The sequence below is a fragment of the Carassius gibelio genome, chromosome A16, assembly GCF_023724105.1.
Source record: "Carassius gibelio isolate Cgi1373 ecotype wild population from Czech Republic chromosome A16, carGib1.2-hapl.c, whole genome shotgun sequence".
Classification (NCBI taxonomy): domain Eukaryota; kingdom Metazoa; phylum Chordata; class Actinopteri; order Cypriniformes; family Cyprinidae; genus Carassius; species Carassius gibelio.
The window spans coordinates 10,330,040-10,343,273 of NC_068386.1; the positions used below are offsets into that span (position 1 = coordinate 10,330,040).

General features: G+C 35.7%; 1 pseudogene; it reads right to left on the minus strand.

Annotated features, from left to right (window-relative positions):
• Positions 1 to 755: 755 nt before the first annotated feature.
• Positions 756 to 10,016, minus strand: LOC128030581 (myeloid leukemia factor 2-like; annotated as a pseudogene).
• Between the last annotated feature and the right edge of the window lie 3,218 nt (positions 10,017 to 13,234).

The window sequence follows — 13,234 nt, forward strand, 5'->3', positions numbered from 1 at the left end:
TTCTGGAAAAGTATTTATGAAACACTGGCCGGAATCCTCATTGGGCTATATATCTCTTAAGATCTGTCATGAAAAAACTACACCACCTTATCCCTTCAGAAAGCCTGACATCTGTTTGATTTTCCCAGTGTGCATCACAGATGTATTTTGTGTGTTGCCCTAAGTATGAACCAATCCGTCAGTGTTATACTACAGGAAGCCTTCAAGGAGTTGCCCATTACCACGACCATGCCACACTTAATGTGGCTAGTGTAAATCAGAAACATTTCAGTAAAATACCAATAATTCAATTATTTACTATAATAAATCAGCATTTATTTATTTATTAATTACTATATAAATATATGAAATATACATATGTAATAGCAAACCTATAAAGTACTATTACAATTTAAAATGTTTTCTAGTTTCATATTTTAAAATGTGTAATTTTAATTTATGTTTATGTTTTAAACACATGTTCTTTTACAAATCAAGATGTGGAAAACAGTTGTGCTGCTTAATGTGTTTGTGGAAACCATGATACATATTTTTTTCAGGATGCTGAACAAGGTGTTCAAAAGAAGCTTTAGTAACATTAGATATGTCTTTACTTCAATTTATAACACATCAGTTTGCAACTTAGCTGAACAAAATTGATTTTTCTTTATCTCACTGACTGGGGGGCGGGGGGGGGGGGGGGGGGGGGGGGCAACAGTTGGCTCACTAAGCATATTGCTGACTATTGAGGCATAGATGTAACACAGTACAGCCAATGATGTAACAAGGTCTTTTTTATTAGTTAATATGTTTAATTAGTCAGCATTGTACAGTTTAACCCACAGATACCCTAGTGTCAACACAAACATACACAGACTTTACAGTGAATGTGTGTGTGAATGTGTATATACGTGTACTGTATCATTAAATATTTGGATACTGAAATATTGGAAGCATGAGAATTCATTTAAATACAAAGATGTCTGAGTGTATGTATATATCACAAGGTTGAAGAGCTGTCTGAATTGTGATGAATGCTGGTGTGTATGCTTTGGGAGTCGTAATGTGGTATGAAGTACACAGGCCAGGCCAAAATCCACACAACAGAAATGCAGTCTAAAACAGCAGCCTGTGTTATGATACCTCATGCCATCACACATCCCTGTAAGGAGCTGACTACAAATATTGAGACAGTTCAGATCTATCAAACATTTGACCCATCTGTTATAATTTTCTTCTCTATCCCTCCCTTCTCTCTTCACAGCATCAGCTAGATAACTCCATCTGTAAACAGATGCAGAATGTCAAAAATAAATATTTTTGAGTCTAAAAACCCAAATTTCAAAAAGAGAAGTTTCATTCAGGCCATGCGAGATTCATACCTCTCACCAGTCATAGCGTGGGCGGGAGTGAGGAGGATGGTGGCGTGGTGACTCGTGGTGAGGCGAGGGAGAGGAGGAGGAGCTCGGAGGTGCTGTCAGGGCCAGCTGCTGTCCTACCCCTGCACTCCGCTCACGCCCATAATCTAAACTACGGGCATTAGGGGGGCGGGTACCGGCCCACCTCTCTCCTCCACTCTTCATCAAAGGCAGCTGCCTCACCTGAAAGAGTGATTTTTACAACAGTGAATAGGAGAATTACTTCCCAAAATCAGGGACAAAATGTGAGCAGGGGAAAAAGGCAAAGAGGGATTGAACTAACTCTCTTCCAGGTTGAAGAAGTCTTGTCTCTCTTCACGGTCTCCTGTGAGACGGTTCCTTGAGCGTTCCATCACGTGACCTCTTTCACCAATGTGATGCCCGATAGCCATTCGCTCCAGCCCACTCTGACTGTCCCTCATCGTTTGACGTGTCTCTCTGATCTAAACAAAAAGACACATACAGAAATTTTTAAATGAATTAGGGGTGATTCAACAGTTTTGACACTTTGATGTGTGGTATTTCAATGAAAAAAATCTCTTGTTAACAAAGCATTGGCAATCCAGTTGAATTAGTCTATCACTGTTAGTCTTAAGTAATTTAATGATTCTGATTACTCTTAAGAATTCCCTCATAGTTCCTCATTTGTTCCATTATGAATTCCAATTCGAGGAATAAATATCTGGACAATTAAATATTTCTTTTGCCAAATGCTGGGACCATTGCAATAAATATTAATACATTTCTTATTTTAATAATAAAGCTCATGTGTATCTGTGACTAAACACTGTCATTTGAACAACCAATTGGAAATTACTTAATGACAGATTTAAGTCTCACAAGCTTTAAGTAGCACTTAATACAGTACCAAATCTTGGTTCAAGGAGTCTGACATGACAAAATTATTGACTTGTGGTTCAGAGGGTCAGATTAGTTAAGAAACTGTTTGTATTTACGTTAAAAGAGTGTTTCACGAGTTCACCCTTACATCTTATCTGAAGGCGAATAGTAGGCATATTTTGGCGCACTGCCCCGGGGGAGGGGTCCGGGCCCGGAGCATAGCCCGAACCCAAATAACTCCCCCCTATCCTTAATTTGGGATAAATAGATTAGAAGTGAGGAGTTGGGGTGGAGGAGGGATGCCGAAAAACTGTTGTGTGACAGGAGGTAGGAAGACTGGATATATATATGCTTGTGTGCTAGTTAAGATGATTAGCTAAACGAGATGCACCTGTGCAAAAATGGATGATTATCTGATCGTGCTCCTCCCAAACTTTGTTAATAAAACCACATTATAAGAGTCAGGAAATTCAGAAATAATAAAAAGAACAGGCTTGTAACAGCCATTTGCTTCAGAATTGGACATCACTAGTCTTTCTACGTGTTCTTCATTAAATAATAATAAAAAAGAACTGGCTAATAAGACTCAAGAATCAGAGTTCTCAATCAAGTTATTTTTATAATATTTAACTTCATGTACTATTACCAGAACCAAATTGCATCAAAATGTTAAAGATATAACTATTTCTGAATATGATACATTTATAAAAAAAATTACGCATTTTGACACACCGACTGATGACCTGGCAAACACCAAATTAAACAAGTTCAATCAGTGAAAACATGTCCAGCCAATACCAACATATGCCCATGTTTGTCTGGTAGAGTTAATTTTTCATTCAACATTTTCTAACTAGCAGGATTAATTTAGCAAATAATGATCAAACAATGGAGAGTTACATTATAATTGGCCATATATCAATTTTTGTGCCAGATATTCAAAACTAGGGTTCAAGAATCAGGGGCAGTTTACACAACTATGTTTTCAGGCAAAAATGGGAAACTTTTTATGCATTTTGACCTTCCAGTAGCTCTCATGAAACAAACATGCAATTCATCGACTGGCCGCTAGAAGCTGGCTCTTAAAGGGAGTCAGTCCCATAGACTCCCCATGTTAAAATGCCCAACTTTACAGCAGAAATTTCTTTTTTTATTTACATCCGGGAGTGACGTGCGCTGCCAAGATGGCAACAGCCAACACCGCCCACTTTGAGTTTCAAAAACGCTCTTCAGAAAACTACAGGTGACGTCAGGGACACTACGTCCATGTTTTTATACAGTCTATGGTTTTGCCCCCAGGTGTGCCACACGCAGCCCATGAAGCTGTGGGCTCTTTGAATGCCCCCAGATGGCTGGCTGCAGTACAGGTCATAAGCCCCGCCCTCTCCATGTAAACAAATGGTACTTGAGTCAAAATGTAAAAAATAAATTACACTTACAATACAATTTTCTGAAATGTGATTTTGGTCATTAACGGTATTTATCATAATGCTGATGTAAGTTAAATTGTTCGTTTTTGTGAAAAGTTTGATTTTAGCAAGTCATTTGAAGCTATAAAAACGGTATGTGTCGTTGTGGTTGATTGGGCCTGTGGGAGTTTGACCTCAAGACAATACTGTGCAGACTCTGGCTCCAAATGACGTCATTTACTCAAGATGGCAGAGGCCATACTGAGATGCTTTGGCTATAGTGGAAAGAACAGGAGATGCATCATCCATCATTTTTTAATGTCTATGGTTTTGCCTGTTCATATACATGACAATTGCGTTTTGGGGACTGAAAAAGCATATTTTTTAAATCGGGTTTCAAAGTGCAAGTTTTTGAAAATGCCACCATTATCGTCAAAGCGGTGATATTGCTGCTCACAAAATGACTTGCTGCTTTCGTAATATTGCTTGTTTGTTTACGTCTGTGTGCAAGCTGCTATCACTATGAATGTGGAGTAGCGCAACAGGTGGTGTGGTGATTTTAGTGACAGAACTCCTGCCCGCCACATGCTAATCATCACTTCCCTACAGACTTCCCTACCAACTACTGGCCTGGCATACTTAATATAGCATTTTTGGCTGTTATAGCAGATATGTGTAAACATGAATCATTTTGAAAACATTGTCATGTATACGTGAAACTTTTTAAAAATGCAAAGAAAAAACTTTTTGACTACATCGTTGTCGTGTAAATTTTGCCTCAGTCACGGACACATTCCCCTTCATGTCTATTGCATAATACATTCCGCTGTGTGTCTATGTTTCTCTTACACCCCCAGGGGCAGTTCGAAATTCACTGGTCTGTTGATAGACTTTAGGTGCGCCTGTGTCTATGGAGGAGTATGAGATGACTGTGGAGGAGGAGAAGGTCTGGCAGTTTGGAGAACCAGACATTTGTTCCTACAAAGTAAAGAAAACGAAAGTTATGAAATTGTGATCTAAGATCAATTGACTTAATTTATGCAATTGTAGTCAAGCTATAGAGAATTAATTAATTAAGATTATTTTAAAGTGAAATAAACAAGGCAGCTACTTGAAAGTCACAGTTTGCACTTACTCTAGCTAAAAAGCTATAAATGATAATGCACTCTTTACCATTAACAAACGGAAGTCTTGTTCTTATGTACAAACAATGTTTCAATGATCTTGATTTCTGGCTGCTAGGCCACCATGAAACTCACCATGTTCTCCATCATCCCACTCATCATGCTAAACATGTCCATGAAACCTCCACCCTGAGAGAGAGAGAGAGAAAAAACAACAACAAAAAAACAGAATTGTCAAAATGCATTGATGTAAAAATTATGACACTGCACAATGTCTGCCACTTATCAAATAAATGGGATCCTTTGTACAGATAGGGTATTTTTATTGCCATTAAAGCATAAGATGCTCTGGGGTTCATTTTCAAATCCTCCTGGTGATGATTATTAGATCTGACTACTGATCTATAAACGAGAACTGGTTTGCTCATGATGTCATATATGTGAAGCCACCACGACACCATATTGGTATTCCTTACTATTTTCATTTATTCTATTGAATTAATAAGAAATCATATGATTTTAATGAGAAAACATCACCTCACAATTCAGCGTTTTTATATCTTAAGTATCCCTGTACATTTTTACAACGCAAAATTCCTTATGTAAATGGTGTGGAATTTCCCCTGCTTATTAAAAAGTAACGTTCATATACATTACAGTAGCGTACAGCCATGGCCAAAAGTTGAGAATGACACAAATATTAATTTTCACAAAGTCTGCTGCCTCAGTTTTTGTGATGGCAATTTGCATGTACTCCAGAATGTTATGAAGACTGACCAGATGAATTGCAATTCATTGCAAAGTCCCTCTTCGTCATTAAAATTAACTTAATCCCAAAAACATTTCCACTGTATTTCAGCCTCGCCACTAAAGGACCAGCTGACATCATGTCAGTGTTTCGCTCTTTAACACAGGTGAAAGTGTTTATGAGGACAAGGCTAGATATCACTCTGTCATGCTGATAGAGATAGAATAACAGACGGGAAGCTTTAAAATCATTAAATTGCTTGAAATCATTGTTCTTCCTCTGTTAACTATGTTTACCTCTATGGTTCAAGGAAAGGTGCAGTTATCACTGCTTTGCACAAAAAGGGATTAACAGGTAAGGATAATGTTGCTAGTAAGATTGCACCTAAAATCAATCATTTATCGAGTCATCAAGAACTTTGAGGGGAGAGGTTCAATCGCTGTGAAAAAGGGTTCAAGGCACCAGCAAGTCCAGCAAGCGGCAGGACCGTCTCCTAAAGTTGATTCAGCTGTGGGATTGGGGCACCACCAATGCAGAGCTTGCTCAGGAATGGCAGCAGGCAGGTGTGATGCATCGGCACACAGTGAGGCCAAGACTTTTGGAGGATGGCCTTGTGTCAAGAGCAGCAAAGAACCCACTTCTCTCCAGGAAAAACATTGGGTACAGACTGAAATCCAAGGGAGTGGGCTCACTCACAATTTTGCCTAAGAACACAGCCATGAATAAAGAATGGTACAAAAACTTTCCCAACCATCCAAGGACAGTTTGTTGATGAACAATGCCTTTTCCAGCATGATGGAGCAACCGTGCCATAAGGTAAAAGTGATAACTATGTGGCGTGGGGAACAAAACATTGTAATATTAGGTCCATGGCCAGGAAACTCCTCAGACCTTAATACCATTGAGAATTTGTGGTCAATCCTCAAGAGGCGAGTGGATAAACAAAAATCCATAATTTCTGACAAGGTCCAAGCATTGATTATGCAAGAATGGGCTGCCATCAGTCACTATGTGCCCCAGAAGTTTATTGACAGCGTTCCAGGGTGAGTTGCAGTGGATTTGAAAGAGAAGGGTCAACACTGCAACACGGTTTATCTTTGCATAAACTTATTGTAATTGTCAATAAAAGCCTTTGACACTTATGAAATTCTTGTAATTATACTTCAGTATACCATAGTAACATCTGACAAAAAGTTCTAAAAACACTGTAGCAGCAGATTGTGTGAAAATTTATATTTGTGTCACTCAAAACTTCTGGCCAAGGCTGTACTTCAGATGAACATCATTACAAATGACAAAGTGCTCATTTTGAAATCTGAATAAAGATTTATGTTTGTATACACATATACCTTACATCACCTTGTACAGTTAGTTATTCACAGTTTATGTAATTTTGTTAAAGTGTTTTTGTTCAAACAGTAGGCTAACTGCAAATGTTTCAAAATTGATTTTGTTAACAGCATTCCTGCAGGTGATGATTTAAACGTTGGTTAAATTAATAATTAATTCAACATACATACACAACATTTAACTCCTAATGGTAATGCTAGTAAAACGGCATAGAATTTGCTTGATCTTTAAGAATCTGAAATAGATGTTGCTCAAATATTAAAAATATACACATCATAACTTCTTCAGAGAAATAATGCTGACTACTACATATGGTACGGACTTAAAGACATTAAGCTTTATTTCCAAAATGATGCATGATGAGCTTCGATTTTCAATACAACATACAGCAATATAGTAACAGAGGCTTGTATTGTATTATACATAGTATATTTGAATCAATTTCTAAAACTAAATCGAAATGTATTTTCTTGTTTAATATTTCCTGATTATGTACATAAAGAAATATATTTTGTGTTTGCTCAGTTACTGGTGTCCACAAGTGCGCAGCAGACACACCCACCTACACGATTTCAATATATCACTTATCCTGCCCAAAAAGACCATAAGCATTGCAGATAACATCTGAAGTAAAAATGTAATTTACATACACATATCTTAAAAAAAATATCTTCGAACGCAATGAGCAATCCAGTCATTATATAGATCAGTGGAATTTACACAAACTTGAGGAGGTCATGTAGCGCAAACACTGCTGCAAAGGGGTGAACAAGGAAGAAGGTCATACCATTCCCATCATGCCAAAGGGGGACAAGGCTCCAGCTTGTGGCTACAAAGGGTAAAATATGAAAACTTTAATCTTCAATACAAGGCTAAAATAAATAATTCATAAATACGTACGTACAAGTACAATTGAGACTAACTGCAGAGATACCAATTCAGCATCAAACTGACAGGTCAACATATTAACAATTTTCACTTAAGGGGAACGTTCACCCAAAAATGATAACTTGAGGTTTATCTGCTTACCCCCAGGGCATCCAAGAATTAGGTGAATTTGTTTCTTCAGTAGAACACAAATGGAGATTTGTAAAACAAAATGTTACAGTCTGTTAGTCATATAATGCAAGTGGATGGGAATCACGGCTAAAACATACAATAAAACTAAACTATCGTTTTTAACCTCTAATGCACTGCATTGCCTGAACAGTATGAGCGCCTCCTCAAATCACAGCCTGCACCTGAGGCGTCTTCTTCTTCTTGCTTTATAGAGGATCGCAGACTTATATACATGCTCTGTTCAGTTTCATGCACAGATCGAATGTATCGTCACGAGCCGCAGGGTTTACTTTTTTTTTTTTTTAATGTTTTTTTGTTTGTTTTATTGTATTTTTTAGCTGTGATTCCCATCCACTTCCATTATAAGATTGACAGACTGCAACAATTAGTTTAAAAATCTCTATTTGTGTTCTACTCTGGAAACAAAGTCACCTACATCTCGGATGCCCTGGGGGTAAGCAGACAAACATCAAATTTTCATTTTTGAGTGAACTGTCCCTTTAACCCTCATGTTGTGTTCTGGTCATTTTGACCCAGAGAGGAATTTCATCATTTCATTTACACTTGTGATGTTTCCAGTCAAAAATTACCAGCCTACAAATAATTTATTAGAAATTTCTTGCTATGCTACATTGCTACTAAATTTTGGACTCAATCTTTTTATTAACGTCTTTTCTGTTTGCACAGGTTTTGTGTTTCTTTTTTTAAAAAACTGAATTATTAATAGGTCTCATTGATCTATGTTTACATCAGTTTTAGAGTGAACATTGACTAAATTATACAAAAATAATGTTTTTTTTTTTCAACTGAGATCAATGAGGCCTATGACCAAAAGGTTAAAAAATAATAAAAATAATAACAGTACCTGTGCTAAATGAAGGAACAAAAGGCAATAAAAATTCATCCCAGATTTGAAGAGGGATTTACAAGCAGTTTTTAAAAGGTAGGTCATTGACGATGAACATCAAATTAGCTAAAGGACTTATTGAACAAGCATAGAACAAGTTTTAAAAATCAGGCCCTTTATTTACAGCTCTAATGTGTACCTGCAAACTAGTACGTGGATGCTGGATCTGAGGGGTGAGAGGAAAAGGGTCCATCCCAAAGGACCCAAAGAGACTCCTCATCTGATGCCTGTGCGCAGCGAATGGATCCCTGTCACAACATAACATGCAATTACAGTATACAGATGTAAAATGTATTTTGAAACTAGATTTAATTTTAAAGCACAAATGGATTATCAGGTTATCCTCAAACACTCACTCAACAATTCATGTTTTCATTTTAAAAGTACTAAAACTCACATCATGTATGGGCTGTCATCCACATCATTCAAATAATGAAACATTGTTGTTGTTTTTTCTTTCTTGGTTGGTTGAACTTAGTAAATAAACTTCCTCTTCTTTAATCAAAATCCAAAACAACAACAACAGCTCAGAAGCTCTTAATTGGTCAACCAATCATCAAGTTCCTTTTGCCAGATATGCAAAACAGTCTCAACTGGAGAATTATACAATTCGGCCTACCGAATCACAAAACAAACCATCAATTTATCGAGCGAGAAGAATACAACACACTGACATCCTAAAGCAGCTCTGCAGAACATTTATCCCTACGCGAATACTGTCGAAGATTCCAGACAGGTGCTAATCCAAAACAGCCTGCGAGCTATTTCAGATTGTTAGCCTAAATAATAACATGCGCGCCGAAATGATTTGTTTACAACCACAACGGGGTTCGGGGATACAAGTCAATGTGAATTTTGTCCAGCTGGCGAGAGAAACAGCAGCACGACGAGCAGACGGACCGACTGAAATACCCTCCGCAGATGAGCACAGGAAGACAGTATGACAAAGGAAACAAAACCTTGAAGATCCTGGGCGAAAAGCTCGCGCTTCTAAGCGATTCACGCGTTGCTTTCGAAATGCACTACATCAGAGTCGTTGCAGTATCACACGCTAGCATAAAAAAATAAACTCCAATCAGGAATAGACGCTTTTGATAGGAAAATTATGCGCACTTAGTAAAACAGGCACAAAAGCCAAACGTCAACAGAAATGAGAGGCGGGAGGGGGAGGAAGAGGAGGGGAAGAGCGCAGCGCACATTCCGGTGATGAAAGATAAAAGTTTAAACGCTGCTCTAAGAATAGCAAAGATGCCTTTATATTTTGGTGACCGTTTGGTCATTTGACGCTTGTCTTTTTGATTTTACGAGCATTATTAATATGATGCTTAGGCATAAACTCATTTCTGTTTTTTTTTAATGTGAGGACATAACGAGTTTAATGCTTATTTATTTTATTAATATTATTGCTTATTTATTTTATTAATATTACTTCCCTTTTTTTTCGTTTCTGTATCTTCTCTGTGTGTGCACGTATTGATGGTTTTGCAATATCCTATTGTGTGCAAAATATATACATATGTATGTGTGTGTATGTATGTATGTATATATATATATATATATATATATATATATATATATATATATATATATATATACAGTCATGGCCAAAAATTTGGACACCCTTTGTAAATGATCAAAGAAGGCTGTGAAAATTAATCTGCATTGTTAATACTTTTGATCTTTTATTTTAAAAAATCACAAAAATCTAACCTTTCATTGGATAATAAGAATTAAAAATAGGGGGAAATATCATTATGAAATAAATGTTTTTCTCATACACATTGGCCACAATTAAGGACACCCCTAGAAATTATTAAGTATATTCCCATTCATATTCGCAATTTTGCGTACTCTAGGGTGATTATGAACATGAAATTAACCAGCCATTGCTTCCTGTTTCACAGAAATATAAATAGGGGGAAAAACAAAGCCCAAATGCCCTTAATCATCCATCACAATGAGAAAAACCAAAGAATATATTTCTGATCTGCAGCAAAAAGGTAATTGAGCTTCACAAATTATTGAAGTGAAGAAAAGAAGTGAAGAAAAGAACTAGAGCAGTGAAATTTATATTTCCACAATCAGGGCAATAATTACGAATTTCCAATCAACAGAAAATGTTATGAAACTGCCTGGAAGAGGACGTGTGTCTATATCGCCCTAATGCACTGTTGAGAGGACTCTCAAAAGACCACAACTGGAGAACTGCAAAAAATAGTTGAGTCTTGGGGTCAGAAAACCTTTAAAAAAATTGTCAAACACCACCTACATCAATACATGTTGTTTAAGAGGGTTTCAAGAAAAATTATCCTATAGCTCATCCAAAAACCAACTCCAGCATATTCATTTATCAGACAAGACTGGAACCTCAAATGGGACTGGCTTCTATGGTCAGATGAAACAAACAAAAAAGAGCTTTTTAGCAGCAAACACTCAAGATGGGTTTGGTGAAAACAGGGATAAAAATTACACCATGTGTACAATTAAATATCCTGCTGTATTTTTGATGTTGTGGGCCTTTATTTCTGCTGGAGGTCCTGGACATCTTGATGCATGGCTTCTTTGATTCTATCAAATACCAACAGATAAAAAAATCAAAACATGACTGACTCTGTTAGAAATCTTATAATGGACCATGTTTGGATCATCGAACCATACAATAATCCAAAGACAAACCTCAAAAACAACACAAAAATGGGTCACTGGTCACAAAACCAAGCTTCTGCTATAGCCATTCCAGTCCTCTGACCTGAACCCTAAAGAAAATGAGAGGAGTGAACTGAAGAGGAGAAGCACCAACATGGAGCTGGGAATCTAAATGGTCTGAGGTGATTCTGGATGAAGGAATGGTCTCTGATCCCTTGGCAAGTGTTCTCTAACCTCATCAGGTTTTATACTGTAGGAGAAAATGTAGAACTTTTAAACTGGCAAATGGAGGTTTAAAAAATAAATCAATAAAGGGTGTCTTTAATTGTGGCCAATGTGTATTAGAGAAAAACATTTATTTCATAATGATATTTCCCCCCATTTTAAAATATTATTATCAAATGTAAGGTTAGATTTTTGTGATTTTTTTAAATAAAAGATCAAAAGGATTAACAACACAGATTCATTTTCACAGCCTTCTTTGATCACATTTACCAAGGGTGTCCATATGTTTGGGCATGACTGTGTGTATGTATGTATGTATGTATGTATGTATGTATATATATATATATATATATATATATATATATATATATATATATATATATATATATATATATATATATATATATATATATATATATAATGCACAGACACATGCAATTTATTTATGGTGTGGTGCAAGCACATGCAAAATCAAGTATACTTTACCAAGGCCTACCAAACCACTCGAAGAGTGTGTTTCTGTAATGTAGATATTTTACGCTGATTAATAAATTTTAGACAGAAAAATAATAGAGCTGATTTCTTGTCCTTTTTTTGCATCGCTAGATGGCAATGCACAGGACACGAGCAGAGAATCTCTCATCAATAAAAGTAACGTTCCCAAATTCAGTCACGAATTGACTGAATGTAGCTCGATGTAGCTCCTATTGACAAGCATTTTAGTTTTTATCTCTGATTTTATATATATATATATATATATATATATATATATATATATATATATATATATATATATACACATTTATTACTCTTCAAATATTTAGCCATAACGGTTTTTCTGCACAAAATTCAACTTGTTCTCCTTTAATTTGCTCCCGTTTGGGGTTATAACACTAAAGTAACTATACAATATGTTTAAGCAGTCATCTAGTGTGTTCAGCTAAATTATTACGAAATTATATATATATATACATATATATATATATATATATATATATATATATATATATATATATATATATATATATATATATATATACACATTTATTACTCTTCAAATATTTAGCCATAACGGTTTTTCTGCACAAAATTCAACTTGTTCTCCTTTAATTTGCTCCCGTTTGGGGTTATAACACTAAAGTAACTATACAATATGTTTAAGCAGTCATCTAGTGTGTTCAGCTAAATTATTACGAAATTATATATATATATATACATATATATATATATATATATATATATATATATATATATATATATATATATATATATATATATATATATATATATATATATATATATATATATATATATATATAATATTACTTTGTATGTAAAGTAAAATGTGAAATAGATTTATTTATTTTACTTAATTTTTTAAGCTTTTATTCTTTCCACTCTATACTGTTTTGTTTGTGTGTCTTTAGAATATATTCCATTTGGATGTATTCATAAAATATGTTTACAATACAGCCTATTTTCTGTAACCATAGAGAAAAATTGTCACTGGGCCCCTAGCGACCGCTTAG